Raw genomic sequence first — 18,670 nt, 5'->3', positions numbered from 1 at the left:
ACCCTGAACAGCTGCTTGTTCCTGTTTGTGATCGAGGGTGGCCGGAAGTGGGAACAACAGGCGTCTCCACCTGGCCGGCCCTCAGCCAGCAAGTCCCCGAGCCCCCAGCCGCCGTGAGAAAAGATGAAGTCAGGGGCTTGGGAACAGCCTCCACCTGCTACACAACCCTCTAACCCTCCCCCTCCTCTACATACCCTCCGTCATTCAACCGCAAATATTTACAGAGAGCCGCTCACGTGCAGGGCTGGACATCCGCCCGGACGTCTCCTGTACAAAAGCCTCCACAGGCCCTCTTTGCCACGCTGCCCCCAGAGCCTCTTCCCAAAGGCAGACCTCAGTGGTCCCATGGCCCACAAGGTCACACCCAAACGTGGTCTAGCCATGGCTGCCTGCCTCTCCTGGCTCTCCGACACACTCTTTCCTCGATGCTAGGATGCTCAGGACAGCATCCATTGCAAAGGGCTCCAGTGAGGACCTGCCAAGGGAATCACATGCAAAACAGCACCCGCATCACAGGGTGAAGGGAAGCAGGTAGGACGCCTGGCTTCTGTTTGCATGAAGAGTCTGGCACCCAATTCCCCTACCAGCGAGGCAACACCTCCCTCACCCCATCCTTTCCCATGTAGCCCCCGCCTACCCGATGGGAGAAATTAAGCCACTGAAGCTCTTCACTGCAGGAAGGTGGAAAGTTTGCACCCTGAATTCACCATGCTGACTCTGCTCAGGCCCTCTCCTCAAACAAGGCCCAGTTTGCCTTCCCTGGTGAGACGCAGAGCTGCCTCCAGGGCTGGGGTCTTCTCCACCGGGGACTCTGTTCCCCCAGCCCACGGACTCCAGGACAGGCTGTCACTATAGGATCTCACAGTCCATGCTTTCCCTCCACCCAACAGGTTCCCGGGCCCTGAAGGTTGTAAGCATTGCCCTCATCACAGGTCTCAGCACGAGCCCCCGCTCCCAGAGGTGGCCCCCTCTCCCCTGGGGCGCTGCTCCAACGCATCAGGGATGGGGCTGGGTTGGGGTTGGGGCAGGGCCCAGGCCCCTCTGACCTCCAGGGCCTTTCAAGGCCAATACTCGGTCACCCCTGGAAAGTGCAGAAGAGTTTGTTCTTTTGAGAAAACAAAGGTGCAGACTTGCATTCATGTCCCCTCTGTCGAGACCACGTAGGGGACCCAGACTGCTCTGAGCTGCAAGGGCAATGCCGCAAACCTTGGATGGGGCACACCTCCCCCCTCGGACCCACCGTGGCCTGCATCCTCTTTCTTGCTGGGTGACTCACAAGATCCACGAGACTCTCCTACTTATTTCTGGAACCGCAGACTCTGCCCACAGGTGATGGTGAACAAGAGCAGCTCCAGACCTGACTGCCTCGTCCTTAAGCTACTCGCTACCTAACCTGACCCTGACAGGCCACTCCTTGGGGACACTGGTCTCACTGGGACAGGACCAGGGGTCCTGGGTGGGTGTGAGAAGGGGCTGACACGGTGACTGAGCAAGCATCCCCCACGGCCTAGAGGAACAGTGTATCTCACCCTGGAGATGGAGGCATCTGGGGACGGGAAGTTAAGGCTCGCATCTGAAAGGCAGTGTGTCTATTAGAAGTGCTTCAGCTGCAGTTAACCAGAAGTCTGACTCCTAGTGGCTGAACGAAGCAGGGGTTTATTGTCTCACATTAACAAGAAACATGAAAGAACGTGGCCCCAGACTCTGGTTTAGTGAATGAACCATCGTGATGTCTTAGCCTCCTGCTCACAGTTACAGAATAGCCCTTGTGGGTCCAGGAACCACCAGCACACCCACAGTGAGAAGAGGAGGAACAACAGCCCAGCCCCAGCTGTGTGCGATATCCAAGAAATCTTCACCTAATCCAAGAGTGCAGAAATCTCCTTGTGTTTTCTTCTAGAGGTTTCATTAACTGTAGCTTTTACACTTACGATCTACTTTAATATTCTATATGGTATACAGAATGGATTGCAAGGTGGATTCCTCACCACTGAACCACCAGGGAAGTCCTTAAGCAAAGTATTTGAAAGGGCAGCCTGGATTTTCCTTGTTGCTGATATTTAAATGCAAGAGGAAAGGTTGATTGCAGGAAGAAATATGAAGCAAAAGGGAACCAGAACTTGAAGATTTGGAAAATCATCAGTCTATTCAGCTTGCAAAAGACACTAAAACTGGGAAGTTTGCTGTCAGGAAAGTCTTGTTGCAGAGAGAAAGGAGGGTATGACTGGACAACATTTTGCTAGGACCTTAAAGGAACAAAAAGTCACAGTATCGGGTCACACAGAGTTCTTTTAAGAGACTGAGCCTGTGACTCATGTATCCCTTCAGCCATCTCAGAAGAAGCCAAAAATGGAGATAATGTTATCTAGGGAAGATGATGGGGGAGCCTGGTGGGCTGCCGTCTATGGGGTTGCACAGAGTCGGACACGACTGAAACAACTTAGCAGGAGGGAAGATGCGTGGAAGAGCCAGGTCTATCGGAGTGAGTCCCTGTGATGTGCACAGGAGAACCACAAGGTTGTTAAGAATTTTATACCAACAGAAAGAGCCATCTTAGCCTGAAAGGGGCAGATAAAGGACAGGATGAAAGAAGGATGTCAGGCCCCTAAGATTCTGTAGGCAGGAAACAGACTGATAAAACTCCCCAGTTTTAAACACACGCTACCCTTCATGATAAAGGAAGGATAACTCTGAAGACAGAGCCTTGAGTCCAGAGATTGGAGCCACAAGACCAAAGGGCAGAGCAGAGAGCTACAGAAAATTACTCATAGGTCTTGAAATCTAATGAGGTTTGCCTGGTTGGATTTTGAAATGGCTTGGAACTAGTGATTTCTTTCCCCCCCCCCTTTTATTTTCTCCCTTTGGGACAGAAATGTCTATCTGGTATCTGTGCTTGTCTCCCCACCTCCTCACTGTATTTGGGGAGCAGATAACATGCTTTCTTATTTCACAGGTCCACAGGTAGACAGGGATGTTTTTCCCCAGGACAGATCATACCCAGAGTCTCATCCACACCTGAGAAGCTCAATTTAGATGACTTAGATCATGAGACTTGGAACTTCTGAACTGGTGATAGTTAGATGAGATTTGGGGCTTGGAGTTGGTGCTATATAATGTTTGGTACTTTGGTGATATTGAGATGGGGTAAACGCATTTTGCATGCAAGATTAATATGAATCTTTGGAAGTCAAAGGGTAGATTGTGGTAGGCAAAATGTTGGCCCCCAAAGATGTCCATGTCCCAATCTCTGAAACCTGCAAACATGTCACTTAACATGAATTACCACGTGCAGTTGTGATTAAGTAAAAGCTCTTCTGATGGGAATTTCATCCCGTTATCCATGTGGGCTCAATGCAACCACAAGGATCCTTATAAGAGGAAAATTGGAAGGTCAGAGTCGGAGATATGTCAAATGAATCAGAGATCGATGTCAGGGAAAGCATGAGCCAAGGAATCGGGCAGCCTCTAAAATCTGGAAAGGGAAGGAAATGGATTCTTCTCCAGAGCCTCCAGAAGTTACACAGCCCTGCCGATACCTTGATTTTATCCCTTTGAGACAAATTTTGAACTTCTAACCTCTAGAACGGTAGGATGACCAACGTGTCTTGTTTGTTCTAAGACACTAAGATTGTGCTAATTTATTACAACAGCAATAGGAAGCTGATACAACCCTTAAACATTTCATATTTTTACCCTATTGTAAATAGAAATTTTACAGTTCAATTTCTACTTGTTTGTGTCTAGTTGGCAGGAAAAAAATAATTTTTATATATTGTTCTTGCATCACGTAACCTAATTAAACTCAACTGTTAGCTCCAGTAGCTCTTTTTTAGATTCCACAAGACTTTCTGCAGACACAAAGATGTTGTTTAAGAACAAACACAGTTTAGCTTTTTCCTTTCCAATCAGGATGCCCTTTATTCTTTTTCTTGTCTTTTGGCACTGACTAGAATTATATAACTGGCTACAAATGTTGAATGGAAGTGGTGAGAGTGAACATCTTGACTTGTTTTTGAACTTAGGAAGGAAAAAGTTCTGTCTTTAGCATTGAGTATGACGCTAGCTATAGGTTTTCCACAGATGACTTTATCAGATGAGGAAGTTTTTTTCCTAAGTTTCTGAGAGTTTTAGTCAGGAACAGATACAGGATCTTGAATTCGGCTTTTTTTTTAATCCATTAATATGGTCATGTCTTATGTAACCTACTGGTAGAATGAATTACAATTACAGATTCTCAACTTTTAAAAACCTTGCATTCCTAGGAAAAGCCACTTAAGATTATGATGTATTATTTTTGTTGTTGTTGTCCAGTCGCTCAGTCATGTCCAACTCTTTGAAACCCCATGGACTGACACACACCAGGCTTCCCTGTCCTTCACTATCTGATGGAGTTTGCTCAAACGCATGTCAATTGAGTCAATGATGCCATCCAGCCATCTCATCCTCTGTCACCCTCTTCTCCTCCTTCCCTCAATCCTTCCCAGCATCAGGGTCTTTTCTAATGAGTTGGCTCTTTGTATCAAAGTATTGGAGCTTCAGTTTCAGCATCAGTCCTTCCAATGAGTATTCAGGGTTGATTTCCTTTAGGAAATCTTTTTGGTATATTGTTAAAATCAATTTGATATAATATTGGTAATTTTTGAATATATGAGGATATTGATCTATAGTTTTCTTTTCCTCATTTTTAATCAAGTTCTGCATTGAGATTTCACATTGGTGATGCAAAATGATGGTGGGCAGCCTCCCAAGGTATGACACATTGAGCTTTTACAAGAGGTCCATAGCCATCAGGACTCTTCATTCTGAAAAAAACTTGAAACTGGAAGAATTGTCACAAAAATTTATCTTTTGATCCTCAGTCCAAGTGAAGACAGCAGGTGAACCTTCCCACCAAGGCAGCATCAGGGGCTATTCTAACATTCTTGTAGGCTCATGGAATTTGGAGACTTAGGATTTAGACTGAAATAAGTATATCTTGCTTCATGATAGAAAGAAGTTACTTAAAATACCCTGGGACATCTCCGTGTCTCTTGGTCTCAGAGTGAACTCACATCCCATCAGTGGCTCTTTCATATGGCCAAACACATAACAGCTTGAAAGGATGAGTATGTTCACTACTGTCTCCCCCCATCCTTCATCCCCTGGCTTTACTTAGAAAGGAAAAGAAAACACACATCTGAAAAAGTACAGTTATAGTTACTATTTCCTAAAAAAAACTTACTCTCACTTTAGGGCTATCTCAAAACTTTACAAAAGAGAGATAATCTCCATGGCACATAGTAGGTACTCAATAAATATTTGTTAAGTAAATTAGAAAATAGATACATGAGTAAACGAACAAAAATCACCCACTTGGTGAGGGACCGGTGTCAGTCCATGAATTTTCCAAGGGAGCCATGAATAGGTTCAGAGAATCTGTAACACCCACCCCATGCCTGACAAAAACAAAAAAAAAAACAAAAAAAAAACCTAGCCTGCAAATGAGGTTACATGCATACGTGCAGTTTTTAAATTCTCAGTGTGGTCTATGACCCAGAAAAGATTAATAATCATTTCCTTAAGGCCTCCAAAAACGCTAATGACTGAAACATAAACAATATGAATTTGCTTCCCATGGCCAAGTTCCTGGCTTTTAAGGATGGTCAGACTCTCAGGACAGCCTTGGTGTCTGCAGAAGGGACCCTCCCCCCATCGCTGAGCCCCACAGCAGAGCTTCATTTATCGCATCTCCAAGTGCACAGTTAACTTCCCAGGCAGCAGACCCCAATGAAGCAAACGATTATGGATCCATTAGAGCCTTGCAGAGGCCATTAGTCCTCCCCACAGCCGGCCGCTGAGAGCACGTGGGGTTTTCCCAAGGAAGGGACTGAGCCTGGAGACAAGCGTTCATTCCCTTCAGAGCACTCCAGCCCCCAGAGGTCTCACCTTCCCAGGGCTGTGGGGGTCAAGCCCCCAGGGGTCTCACGTTCCAGGGCTGCGGGGGCAGGGGGCGGGGCAGGGAAGCTTGCACGTGTCCCTGCAGGATGTCGCAGCCGAAGAAGAGGCCTGAGGAAGCACTCAGCTAAACCTTCCACCATGGGGTCTCCTTGTTAGTCACTCAGTCATGTCTGCCTCTTTGCGATCCCATAGACCGTAGCCTGCCAGGCTCCTCTGTTCATGCAGTTCTCCAGACAAGGATACTGGAGTGAGTTGCCATTTCCTCCTCCAGCGGGTCTTCCTGACCCAAGGACCACACTCACACTTCCTGCACTGCAGGCGGATTCTTTTCCACTGAGCCACCAGAGAATCTCTTAGTGCCCTTGGTGGTGGGGGTTTAGTTGCTCAGTCATCTCCAACTCTTTGCGACCCTATGGACTGCAGCCCTCCAGGTTCCTTTGTTCTTAGGATTCTCCAGGCAAGAATACTGGAGTGGGTTGCCATGCCCTCCTCCAAGGGATCTTGCCAACCAAGGGATCGAACCAGCATTTTTCATGTCTCCTTCATTGGTAGACAGGTTCTTTACCACTAGCGCCACAAGCCCTTCAAGACCCAGAACATCCTTCAAATGACCAGGCCACTCATCTGGTGTCTCCAGCCTTGTGCTGGTCACAGAAAGAGCTTCCAAACTGCCCTGTGCACAGCCCCGGGTAGCTGAGGGGCCCAGGGCCTGGCTGAAGCAGAGGCCCCATTCCTCCCAGGGGGCAGCTCGCAGGTGCTGCAGGGGCTCAGCTCAGAACAGACAACGGAAACGGTCTGGTGATTCAGCATGGAGGGAGGAGGGCCAGCCACCACTCTGCACCGGCTTAGAGACTGTTAGCTCCCAGATGGAGCCTCCATCCTGGTTTCCCAGCATGCTCTGGGTTCCAAAAAAGCAGCCCAGCTTATTGGGATGATAAAGGAAATGCTAGGGAAGGAGAGAGAAGCAGATTTAAGTACCTGCAGCGTGAAGTGTTTGGTTCATATTATTCTATTCGCCTAAAGGAAATCAACCCTGAATATCCACTGGAAGGACTGATGCTGAAGCTGAAGCTCCCATACTGTGGCCACCTGATGTAAAGACCTGACTCATTAGAAAAGACCTTGATGCTGGGAAAGATTGAAGGCAGGAGAAGGGGGCAACAGAAGATGAGATGGTTGGATGGCATCATCGACTCAAGGGACAAGAGTCTGAGCAAACTCTGGGAGATAGTGAAGGACAGGAAAGCCTCGGTGATGTGGTCCATGGGGTGGCAAAGAGTCAGACATGACTGAATGCTTGAACAACAACAATCCTATTCACCTTTCCACAACCCTGGGAAACAGGCGTTAATGTTCTTCCCGTTTTCTAGAAGAGGGGACCACCAGTCTGAGACAGGAAGATGCTTGCTGGTGGGCACATGGCCCGTGGTACCTGTGTTTAGACACAGACCTCCGAGCTAGAACACCTTGGCTCAGAGCATAAGGTGGCCTCTGCAGGGAAAGGTTCTGCCAGCGACTGGCTTCACTGCAGGGAAGCTGAGGATGTGCCAAGCTGCCCGGATCCCTCCTCGACCTGTCTCTTTGCTTTGCCTTTGGGGGAGCTGAGTTCCAGGGCTCCAGTTTCACACAGCCAGTTATGGTGTAGCCACCCCTGTGCTCTAAGGAAGGTGACTGAGGGAAGGTGTGGGGATGGCTGACTCCTTGGCCCTGGTCCCCACTATGGACTCAGAGCAGTCTCCCTCTGCCTCCATTTCCCCAACTGGAAACTGCAGGTTAAAGGAGATATTGCAGCAGCCTGTAGCCTTGGCGTGCCACGATCCTCCTTCAGTCTAAAAGGTTGTTGGCTCTGAACCCAATCAGGATAAATCAATTTCAGATGATGCTCATCTCTCTGCGGCTCTGTTCTGCCCCATCCATGTCCCATTTTCCTGTCATCATCTGAAGGAACCACTCACTGAATTCCCAAGAAGGCCAGTATGTCAAGAAAGGGGAAACAGCAAAAACCAATCTTAACAAAATGTATTGATATCTGAGCTCCCAATAAAATGTCATCTCCTTCCCACTGGCAGACTTTATCATTTTTTATTTAACCCCAGGGCAGTCGAGGATGTGGTTAGGAGCTCACTTCTGCCCCAGGTAGAGAATCACAAGAGCCCTGCCACGGGGAGCCCCCAGGAGGGTGGAGTGCCCTCCACAGGCTAATAATAAGCAACAAGCAAGATACTAAGGGGGCTTCCCAGGTAGCTCAGCCGGTAAAGAATCCGCCTGCAATGCAGGAGACCCAGGTTCGATTCCTGAGTCAGAAAGCTCCCCTAGAGAAGGGATAGGCTACCCACTCCAGTATTCTTGGGCTCCCTTGGTGGCTCAGATGGTAAAGAATCTGCCTGCAATGTAGAAGACCTGGGTTCGATCTCTGGGTTGGGAAGATCCCCTGGAGAAGGGCATGGCAACCCACTCTAGTATTCTAGCCTGGAGAATCCCCATGGAGAGATGAGCCTGATGGGCTACGGTCCATGGGGCCACAAAGAGTCGGACATGACTGAGCAACTATGCACATAGATACTATACTAAGAGCCTTATTTGTATCAGTTCATTTAATCCTTATCAAACAGCACTATGAGGAGAGAATACCATCATAATCCCTGTTCCACAGATGAGAAGACGAAGACACAGAGCTATCGAATGACTTACTCAAATCATTATGCAACTAATAAGTAGCAGATTTGACTTTGTGCCTGGAATCTGGCCTAATTACCATGTTACAATGGTGCCTCTCAGTGGAGATTCTATGACTCAGGACTCCACTGGAAGGAAGTGATAGAGATGCAAACAAGCAAGCTCTAGCATAAAGGATAGAATTAAAAATACCTTGGATAATGAAAACTCCAAGGTGTATGTTTCAGGCACAGCTGGATCCAGGTGCTCAGGTGATGTGTGGAATTCACCTCCGTCCATCACCCACTCTGTTTTTCCCCAGGTAGGCTCTGTTCTCAAGCAGACTCCTGCACAAGTAACAAAGAAGGTCCCAGCACTTTAGGCTTGGTGGTTGTTTAATCACTAAGTCATGTCTGACTCTTTGCAACCACATGGGCTCTAGCCCACCGGGCTCCTTTGTCCATGGGATTTTTCAGACAATAATACTGGAGTGGGTTGCCATTTCCTTCTAGGGGGATGTTCCTGACCCAGGGATCGAACCTGTGTCTCCTGTGTCTTCTGCATTGCAGGCAGATTCTTTACCGACTGAGCCACTTGGGGAAGCCTTTAGGCATAGGTTCTCCCAGTCTGGCAACATTCACAGAGCCAGTGATTTCTTTCAGCAAAGCTCCCAGGTTTGAGTCTTCCTGCTCGGGCTTGGACCATGCCTTCATCTCTGAACCAATCCCCGTGATTTGAGGAAGGTCTGAGTCTGAGAGTAGAAGAAGGGGGTTCCCCAAAGGAAAATTCAGAGGCCGTTCCTGAAGAATGAATAATGGTCGCTGGGCAGGTAGAAACAGCAGCAGTCCTTTCACTGTGAAAGTGCTTAGAATTCGGTCAGATAGGGGAATTACTACTACAGGAGACCCCCATGGGTGTGGCATCTGCCACACACCCAGGCTGAGACCCCCGAGTCCACAGAGGGGTGACAGGATGTCACCACTGGCCCAACATCACCACACACTCGGCCGGTCTCAGGAGGAGCCAGGGGCAGCGTGTGTCTGTGACCCTGGGGTCTGAGTTCCCTCCCCGGTCTGCAGTCCCTGGTCGTGTGCCTTAGGGGAAAAGTGGCCTAACTGTGCTCAGCCTCAGTTTCCTCATCTGGAAAATGGGAACAACAGAACCTCGAGTATAGGATCACAGCAAGGATCGCAAGAGAAGAGGGTCTCGGTGCCTGGTGCTATCCCAGCAGACTTCAGGGGCTCGATCAATGACTTTTATTTTTTTAATGTAGGTAATCATTTTAAGATAAATCTTGGTAATTACTGTAATACTCTGCAATTTTTATATAAAGTTTTATTTTGGAATACATTTAGATTTGCCGAAAGGCTGTTTGTCAATACTGAAAACTCAACACTGGTATATTATTATGAGCTAAACTACAGACTCTATTCATATTTCACCATTTCTTTGTTTTAATTTAATTTTTTATTTTATATTGGAGTATAATTGATTTACAGTGTTGTGTAGTTTCGGGTGTACGGCAGAGTGATTCAGTTATACATATACATGTTTCTGGGGTTTTTTTCAGATTCTTTTCTCATATAGGTTGTTACAGAATATTGAGTAGAGTTCCCTGTGCTACATCCTTGTTGATTATTTTATATATAGCAGTGTGTACGTGCAGATATGCAGATGACACCACCCTTGTGGCAGAAAGCGAAGAGAAACTGAAGAGCCTCTTGATGAAGGTGAAAGAGAAGAGTGAAAAAGCTGGTTTAAAACTCAACATTCAGAAAATTAAGATCATGGCATCTGGTCCCATCACTTCATGGCAAATAGATGGGGAAACAATGAAAGACTTTATTTTCTTGGGCTCCAAAATCACTGTAGATGGTGACTAAAGCCATGAAATTAAAAGACACTTGCTCCTTGGAAGAAAAGCTATGACAAATCTAGACAGTATATTAGAAATCAGAGACATCACTTTGCTGACAAAGGTCCATATAGTCAAAAGCTATGATTTTTCCAGTAGTCTTATATGGATATGAGAGTTGGACCATAAAGAAGGCTGAGCATTGAAGAATTGGTGCTTTTGAACTGTGGTGTTGGAGAAGACTCTTGAGCGTCCCTTGGACTGCAAGGAGATCAAACCACTCAATCCTAAAGGAAATCAATGTTAATATTCATTGGAAGGACTGATGCTGAAGCTGAAGCTCCTATACTTTGGCCACCTGATGCAAAGAGCTGACTCGGAAAAGACCCTGATGCTGGGAAAGATAGAAGGTAGGAGGAAAAGGGGACGACAGAAGATGAGATGGTTAGATGGCATCACCCAGTCAATGGACATATGAGTTTAAGCAAGCTCCAGGAGATGGTGAAGGACAGGGAAGCCTGGCGTGCTACAGTCCATGGGGTTGCAGAGAGTCAGACATGACAGCGACTGAACAACAAGTGTATATACATTAATCCCAAACTCCTAATTATCCCTCTCCCTACATGTTTCCCCTTTGGTAACCATAAATTTGTTTCTGAATCTGTGAGTCTGTTTCTGTTTTGTATCATTTTTTTTAGATTCCATGTACAAGTGATATCAATTAACAATTAAGAGCTCACCTGCCAGCCGGTACCCTCGCTCTTGGAAGGCCCTTTGGGTGTCTGGACTTCTGAGGACCAGAAGACTTCAGGAAAGCAATTCCTCTTTGCTTTAGCTGTTGGCAGACTTTAATGGAAAAAAAATTAAATAAAAGCCAATACTGGGACTTTCTTACATCTTTTCCAAGGCACTTGACTCATCAGGGTTGCACAGGCAAAGAGAGCCATTCCTGCCAAAGGCAGTGGATAGCAAAGGTTAGTTCGAGAGTCCCAGAGACCCGGGGCCTGGGATGCACCCCTGCTTCCAGGTCCCCCTGAGACCCTTCTGAGAGGGGGTGGGGGAGACTCCGCTGTGACTGCAGAAGTACTTTGTCACCTGTAACGCTGTCAGGGAGGTGTGGCTCCCAAAGAGGGCACCACAGAACCCACAGCCCTTGGGGACTCACAGGAGTGCGGTGCCTCCTGGGGGACTTGAGCTCTGGAGAAAATGTGGCACCAAAATGTGAAGAAAGCCTCCCTCTGTGCAAAATGTGAACTAATGCAAATTTCCCCTTTCAAATGTTGCAAATGTGTCACGAATTGCATAATTGCCAATCTGCTACTGAATGAGTCATAAACTGGGCTTTCTGTCCTGCCTGCGTCCACACCACCAGAGCTCACACATAGTCACGGCCGCCCTCCGTCCATGCTGCAGGAAGTCAGCCCTGAAATATTCAGGTTGTGGGTGTCACAGTAGCTTAGAGTGGACCCTGTGCATGAAAGCTAATCTCCTGACTTGGGAACAAGTGGCTGTGCTCAAGCCTATTCTCAGCCTGTACCAGGCACCCCATAAAACATTGTGGGGAGGAGCAGAGGGGGATGATGGTTTAAATCGGGGATCCCAGGCCAAAGCCTACCCTCTTCCTGTCCATAAATAAAACATTATTGGAACATTGATTTAGATATTGTCTATGGTTTCTTCAGGGTTTCCCTGGTGGCCCATCAGTAAAGAATCCGCCTGCCAATGTAGGAGACACAAGTTCAAACCCTGGGTCAGGAAGATCCTCTGGAGGAGGAAATGGCAACCCACTCCAGTATTCTTGCCTGGGGAATCCCATGGACAGAGGAGCCTGGCGGGTACAGTCCATGGGGTCGCAAAAGAGTCGGACACAACTGAGCGTATGACAGCAACATTAGTGGCTTCTTCAACACGACAGTAGTTGGGTGGAGTCGTGGTGACAGAAGCAGAGAGCTTGCAAGAAGTCTCAAATATTTACCACCTTGATCCCTCCAAAAAACTTGGCTGAGCCGTGGTTTAAATAAAGTTAAGCATGCTTTGTTCTTGCAGGCCTTCTCAGGGTCTTAAAAGTGTTGTTAGACAATGTGAATTGCTGCACAGGGGATTTCCTGGATTCATTGAATGGAGACCTTCTCCTGGGGTCCATAACCACACTGGCCACACCGTGGCCTAAGAACAGCGTCCTGGACTAGGGTTAGGAGGATATCACCATGCGTCCCCCCAGTGTCCAGGGGACCAAGAGGAGGCTTCTGAGATTCCTGAACTTGCATATCTATCCATCCTGCCTCCCCCGACCATGAACTCAAGGACACCTCTGTCTGTGTACCCCCAAATGTCAGCTCCACTCATGGCAGCCAGGAGGAGAGTGAAACTCAAGGCAGGAGAGGAAGGCAGTTGGCTTGGAATGCCCGCAGCAGCGCCCTGGGAAGGAATCCTTACCCGGTGCGTGCCATGTGTGCTTAGCCACTCAGTCGTGTCCGACTCTTGTGACCCCATAGACTGTACCCACCAGGCTCCTCTGTCCATGGGATTCTCCAGGCAAGAATACTGGAGTGGGTTGCCATTTCCTTCTCCAGGGGATCTTCCCAACCCAGGGATCAAACCCAGGGATCAAACCCAGGTCTCCCGCATTGCAGGCAGACGCTTTACCCTCTGAGCCACCAGGGAAGCCTCAAACCTGAGTTGCTGCTCCTTCAAATAAGCAAAGGAGGCCAAGAGACTCTGGCCCTCGACCACTGCTTGCCCACCCAGGGCCTTGGCCCTGTCTTTCCCAGCCCTGAGGCCCTGAGCTGGCAGACTTGGCAAGTGGAAGCAGCTGCTCTATCCTCCAGCCTTAGACCTCAGGCACATCCAACCACGCACGCCACACCCTGTGCAACCACTGTTCACATCCCTGCTGCAGGCTGGGGCAGCATGGCAGGAGTGCCCACTTGCACCGGGCACAGGATCAGGAAAATTCAACCTCCAGCCTAGAAGGCTCACTGGCCAAGTTGAAAGGAATCATGGGAAGATCTGGTGAAGAGCTATGAAGGAGGGGCAATCCAGGAAGGCTTCCTGGATGGAGTGGCTCCTGAGATGTCCCTGCATACAGGGTGCTGACCAGGGAGACTCCCAGGGCAGAAAGACCTATCAGAGAGCAGGACAAGCTGCCCAGGGCAGGGAGCAGCAAGCCCAGAGCATTTCGGGAGCGTTTTATTCCACATCTGCTTGAAGGCAGCCTTGTGCGTGGGCTTCCCAGGTGGCACTGGTGGTAAAGAGCCTGCCTGCAATGCAGGAGACATAAGAGACGCAGGTTGGATCCCTGGGTCAGGAAGAACCCCCGGAGGAGGAAATGGCAACCCACTCCCAGTATTCTTGCCCAGGAAATCCCATGGGCCGGGGAGCCTGGTGGGCTACAGTCCACGGGGTCACGAAGAGTCAACACAACTGCACGACTTTCACGTTCACACTTCTTTCTCGTGCACGCTGAGAGAGCCTCTGCTGGGCGGCCTGGCTGGGGACGGTGGCTGGAGAGTGGCAAAGGCCCAGAATGGGGGCTACTGGCGGCAGAGAGGGCTGTGACGACACCTGAGCCGGGCAGCGGCGTGACCAGAGCTGGCTGCTCGTGTGAAACTTCCTGATTCAGCCCACAGCGGGTGTGGATAGTCGTGGCAACAGTAAAGTGCCCGCCGCCGTGTGTGTACACACAGTGTCCCAGCGAATGGGAAGTGCTGTGTGCCGTTCGGTCCTGGCCTCCCGATGCCTCCGTGAGGCAGGAGTGACATGTCCCCGCTTTCCTAAAGAACAGGCTCAGAGAGGCTAAGTAACTCACCCAAGGCCAGGAAGCAGCAGGTACCAATGTCTGAATCCAGACTCTTGACTGCTTTTTCCTAACCTCTTCCTGGGAGGAGACAAAAGACCCAGCACATGGACTGTGAGCTGTGCTCTGATGCTGTTGCTGAATCATTTCCTCCGGACGGCCCCAGCGCATGCCGAATCACACCATCGCAAAGGCCCCAGCCAGCGCCGGCTGCAGTGGTCTTCTGGATGACGCTCCTTGGGCGGACTGGGGGTCTCCAGGGACCCACCAATATCAGCCGGTCTCAATCCCTACGGCATGCTGCAGAGCCTGGCACATAGGAAGCATATCAGCAAATGATTGCTGAATGAACCATTGAAAGGTGTTTGGAAGTGACTAAAAAATACACGCCCTGATCATGAGCTTTCCTCTTTAATCACGTGAAAAGACAAAATGAAGCTCTCCAAATATTTGCACGAGCATAATCCATCTTGAAGTTGAAATATGTTCCCCCAAATGACCCACCCTGTCTGGTGTCAAAGACTTCTGCTTCAAGATGGAGCAAGTCAAATCCTGACAGCCAGAAGAGATAGATGTTCAGAGAGACAGCAGCCAACCCCTGACGGCCCTCCTGGCCCCAGAGAGGAGGCAGGAGGGGAGGACCTGAGTCTCTCCCTGGGGCTCATGGGGCTGGCATGGTGGCACCAGCTGCTTGAGTTTCCCCATGAACTGAAGATTCTTTCTGCTAACCCAGGAATCTGATGCAATAAATCTCACAGTGGTTGATGGTTCTGCTACTCTGAGTGTGGGCTTATTGGTCAAGGATTAAGCATCTTATTTAAGGTGATCTAATGACATTTCTGGAGAGAAAGAAAGAAAGAAGAATGGGGGGGCACACAGCCCCCTGTCCCCCTGGAGGACAGGTTCATGGGGGATTTAGGTTCCAGGAAACAAAAAGGCTGCCAGGGACTGTTGGCTGCCCCTCAATTCACCCCCAAGATGGGGCCGCTGGGTCTAGCTGGGCTAGCAATGGCAGGAAGGAGAGGACAGGTGTACAAGGATGGGCAGGTCAGCTGAGGCCCCAGCTTTCAGGGTGTGGGAGATGCTGGGGGTGGGGTAGACAATACGCCAAGGACAGGAGGCAAGGGGAGGTGTTCCCTTGCTAAAATCTAGCCAGGGGTGGTGGCATCTGTGACCTTCCTTTGGTGCCCACCTGTGGCCCACCACCCATTGCTCGGGTCATACCTGTCAGTCTCCCTTCTTTCCTACAGGTCCCTCTGGGGCAGGAGCTGGGTCTGGAATTCTTTTTCTCTCTCCCACGCCCCTCCCAGAATCTGAATGGAAAGGGTGCTTAGAAAAGGCTTTGAATGGAATAGTCATTGGTTTCGGATTGAAAAGACCTGGTACAAAGCCAGAAAGTGGCTATTTGGGGGGACTGAAGTGGGCTTTACCCTGAGGTGTCTACGAGCACACACTGCAGAGCAAGATGGCCTGGATTCAGATTCTAGATCTGCCACCAGCTGACCTGTGACCTTCACTTAACCTCATGTGCAAAATGAGAAGAGTAGCAAAACCCACCTTGCAATGCTGTGGTGAGGCCATTCACATAAATGGCCACTTTTGTGCCTAGTTCACTGTCGTAAGGGCTTCCCTGGTGGCTCAGCTGGTAAAGAATCCGCCTGCAAAGCAAGAGACCTGGGTTCCATCCCTGGGTTGGAAAGATGCCCTGGAGAAGGGATAGGCTACCCACTCCAGTATTCTGGCCTGGAGAATTCCAGGGACTGTATAAGTCCATGGGGTCACAATGAGTTGGACACGACTGAGTGACCTTCACTTCACTCACACCTCATAAAGGCTACAGCCCATCTCTCTTTCTGCAATCTCTGCTGATGTTTCCTCTGCTTAAAGCAGAAAAAAAATACACACAAGTGTCCAATAATACCTGGGCCAGGGAACTTGTGTAGTTATCTTGGGCTATCAGAGAAAATTAAATGGAGGTGGCAAGCACTTTCCACAGAGGACACTCACTTCCACCCTCCAGGGCTGTGCTTTGTGCTTGAGTTTATTCTAAGCCATGCAGACTCCTTTAAGACCTCCCATTTTGCCTCCTATTCTGTCAATAAATGTCAGGAGTTCACACAATGGGCAGCCCCAGCTGACCTTCTGACCGGCTCCCCGCCCCGGCGACTCACAGACAGGGTGTGGGTCCCAGACTTCGGGACCTGGTATGACGTCCAAGATCTCAGGGGACTTTAAGTCCGTTTGTACCGGTGACGCTGCTTCCTCTGCAAAGAGATTGCCATCCAGACCTAACAGGACCCCTCCAGACTCAGAATTCTATTAAGCAGATAAACAGGTAGTGTGGAGTTTCTTCTAAAATGCATATAAATAATGTCCCCTGAGTAAAGACGCTATGCATCCCCGGTAAACCTGCACCATCGCGCCCCTGCCCCTGGCAGCCTGGTCTCCTGGTTCAGTGCCCTGCGGGTGTCCCTGATGCCTAGTCAAGAGCATCTCAGATATTGACACATCTGCTCCCCGTGATAACCCGGGAGGGCAGATGCCCAGAGCACCCTTCTTTTGCAGATGATGAAACTGACGCCCGGAAAAGCAAAGAGGCTTGCCCAAGGCCAAGCCAGGCCCCCCTCCCCCCACGACTTCTCTCTCCAGAAAGGCTGGGCTATTGATCGCTGGTAAAGGGAGGGTCTACCAGGCTTCGGCCAGAGGGGCTAAGTCCATGTCCACCTGCAGGGCCCTCAGGAAAGGGCATGTGGCTCTCACACCTCCCCTCTGTGACCCTGATCTATCCTGCTTGACAGTGCAGGGGCCGCCCCCCTCAAGAGCTGATCTGGAAAAGAGCTAACCTGGACAGTGAGAGGGGCCGGGGCTTGCAACGGAACAAGGAAGGAGGCCTCCCCCTCACAGGATGCCGGAGTTTGCAAACACCAATACAGGATGCCTGGTGAAATTTGCACTTCAGATAACATATAAATTTTTAACCTAAGTACGTCAATGCAGTATTGGAATTATAGCTCTACCGAGAAAGTATTCATAGCTGACCTGAAATTCACACGTAACCTGGTGTCCTTGATGTTTTCTGGCAGCCCTACCCCGCATCCCCACTACTCCCAGTAGTACTGGTGCAAGTTCAGGGTGGAATCTGGGGCCTAAACTCTCACTTTTTCCGACCTTAGGTCACGGTGACTGAATATAATCCCATGGGAGGATGGGCAGGGAAGAAAGTCATGGCTTTCTGAATATTATCATCAGATCGGAGAACGTGTCCTAGATTCGGAGCAGAGCAACCTGGGTCGATGGTGGCTTCTGTCCCCAGCAGTGTGACCCGAGCACATCTCTTAATGTCCAAGCCTTGGTTTCCTTTCCTGCAATTTGGGGCTGATGATGAACCTGCCCTACCTGCTGCCAGACTGCTTGAGGAAGGACCCTACAGTTCATAAAGAAGTGATCCAGCAAAGCTGAAGTCCTGGCGAGTCCTGCTGTGTTACAATTTATTCGTGTCACTTCACTAACAATAAATGAACAGTTTGATTCATTGCTGACTCCGAGGTTCTTCCCTAGCTTTCTCCACCAGCCTCGTTTTCTGCCTGTACAGAGTTCACGGAGACGCTCTGTTCTGGAGGTGGTTAAAGACGAAGCGAAGCCGTCGCAAATGTGATTTACATCCCTAATTCCATTTGAAACGACTTCGGCAGTAAATAAACCACTCTCTTTGATTCTTTTAACTCAGCAAATTTCAGCAGCAAGTGACACGTTGGAATCAGCAGTCTGCTCCCTCTTGCTCGGTTGGCCCAGGTGTGTCCACAGTGAAGGGATGCTGAGGCCTGGCCCAGTGCCAGGCTGCCGGCCTCTGCAAGAATCGGGACTTCCCCCTGCCACCTGCTTCAGTCCCTGGCTCCGTGGGGCAGTGACCCAGACCTGCACGAGGCCTGCCCCTGGTGTCTGCCTCCCTCGGTTCCTCTGTGCTTGCAGGGCGCCAAAGGAGGTTTCACTGTGTTGAGTCTATGAATTGATGTCAGATGTTCAAGAAGGACAGGGAGGTTTGGGCAGAGATGCCAGCCGAGGCAGAATTCCAGGACTGGCATGCGGATCAAGGGTCTTGCCCTTGAGCCTGAAGCAGTTACCCAGGGATCCTTGCTGGGTTGGGGATACTGTGAATTCACGGCAACAGGTAAGCATGGAGCCTTGGAGTCAGCCCAGGTCAGCTCCCTGCTAATCAGAGAGGCCAGGGAGCTCCTGAGTTCCTGGAGCTCTGGATAATGGGAATGATACAGGCATGCAACTCTAAGCTGACATGAAAATGACCTCATGGCATCTGTGTCCATCACCGTGTAAAGCACTTAGCAAGGGCCTGGCAGCTGTCAGCTCAATGCAACAGACAGGGAGGACTTCTTACCAGTGGGTAGGACACGGAGTTCAGAGAAGCTACG

The 18,670-nt window shown here is 49.6% G+C and overlaps 1 long non-coding RNA gene across 1 annotated transcript; it reads right to left on the bottom strand.

Annotated features, from left to right (window-relative positions):
* Positions 1 to 8,459: 8,459 nt before the first annotated feature.
* LOC113884656 lies at positions 8,460 to 16,599 on the bottom strand. Its single transcript, XR_003508957.1, has 5 exons — positions 16,415 to 16,599; positions 15,801 to 15,901; positions 14,256 to 14,552; positions 11,188 to 11,293; positions 8,460 to 8,939 (listed from the first exon to the last, which is right to left on the bottom strand). It is a non-coding gene; the product is annotated as an uncharacterized LOC113884656 (long non-coding RNA).
* Between the last annotated feature and the right edge of the window lie 2,071 nt (positions 16,600 to 18,670).

Source organism: Bos indicus x Bos taurus, chromosome 26 (assembly GCF_003369695.1).
Source record: "Bos indicus x Bos taurus breed Angus x Brahman F1 hybrid chromosome 26, Bos_hybrid_MaternalHap_v2.0, whole genome shotgun sequence".
Lineage (NCBI taxonomy): Eukaryota > Metazoa > Chordata > Mammalia > Artiodactyla > Bovidae > Bos > Bos indicus x Bos taurus.
This window is presented reverse-complemented; position numbering and strand designations above follow the sequence as displayed.